The sequence below is a fragment of the Rhincodon typus genome, chromosome 32, assembly GCF_021869965.1.
Source record: "Rhincodon typus isolate 14 chromosome 32, sRhiTyp1.1, whole genome shotgun sequence".
NCBI classification, from domain to species: domain Eukaryota; kingdom Metazoa; phylum Chordata; class Chondrichthyes; order Orectolobiformes; family Rhincodontidae; genus Rhincodon; species Rhincodon typus.
In genome coordinates, this window is record NC_063363.1 from 5,151,228 (window position 1) to 5,157,522 (window position 6,295).

Below are 6,295 nucleotides of genomic sequence, written 5' to 3' on the forward strand. Positions count from 1 at the left end.
GGCCCGAAACGTCAGCCTCTCTGCTCCTATGATGCTGCTTGGCCTGCTGTGTTCATCCAGCCCTGCACCTTTGTTGTCTCGGATTCTCCAGCATCTGCAGTTCCTACTATCTCTAATATCTGCATGCTTGGCTTGAATCACTTAGGACCGAAAGAAGGCCATTCTCTCCTTTCATCCTTTTTAACTGTAGGTGATCATTACCACGACTATCCATTCTGATTCTGAAAGCCTTTAATACACCAGCCTAACACAAATTGCAGTCTGTACTATAGAAATACTGAAGAAAAGTGTGTGCGGGGATAGAAATACAAGTGGGAGAGCCGTGTGGAGAAAGCAGGAGAGAATAATGAAAATAAGGCAGGGAAACCTAGGGAGAGATGCAGAATTTGTTTGCAAGCATTGCAACAGAATTTGTCTTTAAAATTTGTGACCACGTTAGAGGAGATTGTGTTTGACTTTTCATTGTAAAGCATCATTTTTCACTCATTTTAAAATGCTGACATTTAACACAGTAGAACTGTGTGGATTCTTGATATTTCAGCTGCCAGGATAGTCTTTATATGTAAACTTCAGCAAGTCCGTTGTTCTATACTGATGCCATCGAGAACAGAATATACTTTCTACGTTCACATTGTTGATTGAAACTCTGACTAGCAGTAAGGAAAGGGACCACTGGCTAATCCTCCATGCCATGCAACCTACAGTGCTCAGATGAATTGTTGTATCCCTACCATTGATCTAACAGCAGAACAGTTAGTTGGTCTGCACCAAGCCAGAATCTTTTCATTTTTATCAATTAATGCTGTGAGCATTGCTGGCAAGGCTAGCATTTATTGCTCATACCTAACTGACCTTAAGGATGTGGTTGTGAGCTGCCTCCTGTAACTGGTGCAGTCCATGTAGTGCAGTTACACCCACAGTGTTCATTTACAGTCAAGTGTATGAGGGGGCTCTGTTATTTTAAGTACATTGAATATTTATAGCATTACTTCCGCTAGCCCAAGCTGCAGTATTCCAACTTTACAGTATTGCCAACATATTGTGCAAGATTGCAACAAAAATTGTGCTGCACGGGAGACTGCGCAAGTAGCAATAGTTACCAAACAGCTGTTGGCACAAGAATCATTTACAGGGTAGATTTGAGTAGGTGAAGGAAAATATGACTACTTTTACTTCACATTTGCAAAATGATTGGGGTATTTCCCACTGGAAATGCATTTTTTAAACAGTTTCTTTGAATATCTGCATAAGCTTTTGAATACATTTGAAAGCCAGAACAATAGCAAAAGTAGTGTTGCTGGAAGCATCTGCATATAAGGTTTGTATAAGATGAACTTGAAAATTGTAACTTAAAACAAAATAATTTGTTGTGAAACAGTCAACATACAGTCAACGACCACCAAAATTCTCATTTTTATGTCGGCAGTTACCCATAAATTGCATATGCTTTCTGTATCGCTGATTTTAGTCATAAAGGGGAAAATTCCATTTATCAAGTCTTTTCCATCCATTGTTAATGTCTGACTGCTACATAATCTTGTCTTTGGCATTCAGGGGAAGAATGGTTGTATTAATCCAAAAAGTGATTGGAAAGTCAGAGCATGTGCTTAGAGTGGAGGATCAGTGAGGAGTTGCTAACAAAGGCAATTAACTAAAAAGAGCTAAGTAGAGTGGTGAAGAGGATGCCAGGGTAGAAGCTCATGTCTACATTTTCTCGGATTGCAATCTCAATTGTACAGTACAGGAGTGGTAATTGGACACAGTTTCACTCTGTGCACTTATCTCATTGCACTTTACTATAAAAAGAAATGCTGGCTGAGACACTGGTAAAGATCACCTCTATTTTCTCAGCTGGTGAATGAGAACAGGAAGAAGGAAACTAAGTCAGTTGCCTCTTTATGACCAGCAATTTTTTTTGTCTCACCAGCAGCTCTTGGGTCTCTATAATGCCCTGGTCTGCCTGACTTGAATATTACTTACATGTTTGAGGTTTTTCTTGCATTCTGTCACCCAAGTTGCAAGGAAAGTGGTTACCTAATAAGTGATGTTTTCAGGATCCAGTAAGTATTTTAAGACTTCAAATCTCATTGTCTTATTGAAATCTTCAAGTGCCTTTTTAAAGGTTAATTTCATCTATGTTCCGATAACCAATGAGAAGGCTGGCATTTATACAGGGCCTTTCAGAGCAACAGGAAGTCCCAAAACAATTTCTAGCAAATGAGTACCTTTGAAACACTGCCACGGATATGTAGGAAACATGGCAACCAATTGCAGACAGCCAGCTCCTACAAACAGTTATGTGAACCTGTCCCAAATCCTGGGACTTTTATTCAAGCAGAGAATGAGAATTTTGGTAAGTATTAAATTAGGGGGAGATAGATTTGAATAGTCAGAGGGTGGATCATAAGCATGAGTCTTCAAGACATTAACAGGAAAAGACAGTAGATAAAGATGAGCTATTTCCACTGGTTCTAAAAGAGTTCTACAGGTTTCCACAAATTCTAAAACTAAGAGGCATCATAGGTGAGTTAGGAAGCACTTCTACGCACAAACGCTGGAACTCTCTTCTACAAATGGCAGGTGATGCTGGATCAGTTAGAGTCACACAGTGCGGAAAAAGACCCTTCAGTCCAATTTGTCCATGCTGACCAAGTTTCCCAAACTAAACTAGTCTCGTTTGCCTGTGTTTGGTCCATATCCCTCTGAATCTTTCCTATTCACGTACCTATCCAAATGTCTTTCAAATGTTTTAACTATATGTGCATCTACCACTTCCTCTGGCAGTTCATTCCATGTATGAACCACCCTCTGTGTGGAAAATTTGCCCCCCCCCCGGTCCCTCTTAAATCTTTCACCTCTCACATTAAACCTATGTCCTCTAGTTTTGAACCCCTACCTTGGGAAATGACCTTTGCTATTCACCTTCTGTATGCCCCTCATGATTTTATAAGGTCACCTCTTGAACTCCTATGCTCCAGTGGGAAAAAAAGGTCCCACCTATCCAGCTTCACGTTGTAACTCAAACCCTCCAATCCCAGTAACATCTTTGTAATTTAATAGATCATTCGTATAGCAGCGCAACCAGAACTGTACATAGTACTCCAAAAGTGGCCTCACCAATGTTCTGGACAATCTCAACATTGTGTTCCCACTCCTATACTCAATGGCCTGAGCAGTGAATGCAAACATGGTAAATACCATCTTTATCACCCTGTTAATTTTAGATCTGAAACAGAATTTTTGCTAAACAAAGGTATTAATGGATATGGGCCAAAAGTAGAAATGTAGAGTTAGGCCACAGATCAGCCATAAGCACATTTAAATGGAAGAACAGGATTGTTACTGTTCTACGTTACTATAATAAACTAAAAGCAACAATGATGAAACACTGAATCAGAGATAGTAGGAACTGCAGATGCTGGAGAATCCGAGACAACAAGGTGCAGGGCTGGATGAACACAGCAGGCCAAGCAGCATCATAGGAGCAGAGAGGCTGACGTTTCGGGCCTCGACCCTTCATCAGAAAACACTATTGAGTAAGCAATTTAAACTTTAAGGAAATGTTTCCTCATTTAATCTTTGAAATGACTGAAAATTCCCTTCCTGGGCTGCTTTTTTCGCTCTGTCCCTTCAGTTCTCCAAGAGCTAGTCTTTCTCTCACTCTTGCTTTCACCCTCCCTTAAGTTTGAACACCATCAGCTCAACTTACTGTGGTCATTGTTTACAGATGTGAATATCTTGCACCTTCTTACTAGTAGGATTTCTCTCTCCTCTTGCTCTCTTTCTTCACCACTACCAACCAAGCTTACTGGGTATGATTCAACAGATCATTTGGCCCCCTTCATTCCTGTATTTTACCCTAAACTAAAGAATCCCAAATCATCATCATCATATAAAATTTGTCAGAATATTGGGGTGCGGACAGCATTTCATTATTAGAAAATTGAGACTGATCAAAGTTAGTCTTATTAAAAAAACAGCCTTTTTAAATTTTCAGAACCTAATAAAGCGTCAATAGTTAAATTAATTAAAGGAGAACTTGTAGATGAGAAAAGGAAGACTTCCATTACCATTTTTCATGACCATTGCACATCTCAAATTGGTATATAGGCAGTAAAGGTGTAATCACATTTGTAATATAGGAAATGCAACAACGAGCAAATGCTTAGCAAGCTCCTGCGAATGGTAACATAATGACTGGATTCTGGTCAGCTCAGTGGGATAACTCTTGTGATCCCCTTAGAATTGAGGAAAGTCAGGTCGATGGTATCCTACTTCTGAGCTGCTCTATGTTGAGTCCCTGTCAAAGACATGATGGTTGCAGAAGCTGCATTCATGGTAGAGCTAAACCAACATGTAAGCCTTTGGTGGATAATAAGTGCAGGAGAGTTTCCTGATCTGCTGTGCTTGATGTAGAGTGGCGTCCCTCAATCTGAAACCTCTGGCCACTGGTTCCGGGAAAAACTGTCAACACATTTTTGATTTACCTCATTGGAAAACCCCTAAAGTGTCTGAGAAATAATGCCATTGGATATTTTGTATCCACAGCACATGGTGAGCTGTTCTTAATGTCTCAACTGAAAGACAGCACCTCTGACAGTGCAGTGCTGCTTCTGTACTTCAATGTCAGCCTTATTTGTGTGCTCAAGACCTGGAGTGGGACTTGAAACTGGAACCTGGTCGCTCAAGAGATAAAAATGCCATGGCTGAAATTCATATGCCTTTACATTTGCACAGTGTAACTCATGCCATATTTCAGTTCAAAATGTTGCATGCTGCTTATGATGTAATGATCGAGTTTGTCTAGTTCATTCATGTTAGGTTGGTTGGCTCAGTTAGCTGGACAGCTAGTTCGCGATGCACGTAACACCAATAGTGTGGGTTCAGTTCCTGCACTGGCTAAGGTTTCTATGAAGGATTCTCCTTCTCAGTCTCTTACCTCGCCCAAGATGTGATGAACATCAGGCTAAATCACTGCCAGTCATAGCTATCTCAGAGTAGCCATTTGGTTGGCTGGGACGATGGCGATTTTATCTTTGGTTAACTAAACAATGCTTATTAGGCTTGGAAGTAATCAGGTTTGTTCTCCAATAATAGTGACCTTTCTTGTGTTGAGGAGCCCTGAGGCAGGTTAAAGAAAAGGAATAAGAATTTTAAATTCAAGATTTAGGGTGATTGGTAATAGTGAGGATAGGGGTTATGTAGTGACAGGAATCAGAATTTAATGCTAAGGCAAATACTGCTGTAATGTGAATCTTTGCACAATAATCCTTAAATAGGGCCTTTGGTACTTTATCACCTTGCTGTTTTTAAATTGCCTTTGACACTTGCCAACATAAGGCGCAGTTAAAAGCAAATTTTATAGTCCAGAAGAGGCCGTTTGGCCCATCAAGTCTGCACTAAAAATCTACTTTAAATCTACATTAGTTCCATTTTCCAGCACTTAGCCTAAAGTCTTGAATGTTATGACATTTTGAGTGTTTATCGAAGTACTTGGTAAAGTTGAGGTTTCCTACTTCAGTTGCCTTCCCAGACAATGCATTGCAGATTCCCACCATTCTCTGGCTGAAAACATTTTTCTTCAAATCCCCTCTAAACCTTCTGCCTTTCATATTAAAATTATGTCCTCTTGTTATTAACCCTTCAACTAAAGAGAACTAGTTTCTATCCACCCTGTCCATGCCCCCCTCAATCTTATATGCAACAATCTGGTCCCCTCTCTGACTTCTCTGCTCTAAAGAAAACAACCCAAGCTTATCCAGCCTCTCTTCGTAGCTGAACTGCTCCACCCCAGTCAACAATGTGGTGAATCACATCTGCACCTGCTCCAGGATAATCATTTCCTTCCTAGACTAGAACTACACAGACTACTTCACCTGTGTTGTAGCCAAATTCCAGAATAACAACTACAGAATAACCTCTGTTCTTTTCATCCATGCCACAACTGATGAAGGCAGATGGCTCATATGCTTTCTTAACCACCCTATTAATCTCTCTAGCTGCCTTCAGAGATCTGTGGACAAGCACTCCAAGATCCCTCTGTTCCACTTAGCAACTTCATGCATTTGAGTACTCCCTTGTCTTGTTACTACTAACAAAGTGCATTATCTCTCACTTTTCAGAGTTAAATTCTATCTGCCATGGATTTGCCCCCCATCTGACCAATCCACCTAGATCCTTTTGTAACCCAAGACCTCCCTTCCTCACTCTGAACTACCCCGTCAGTCTTCATGTCATTTGCGGACCTATCAGCCCCCTTTCATTTTCTTCCTTGCATTTACATGTATCAGAAACG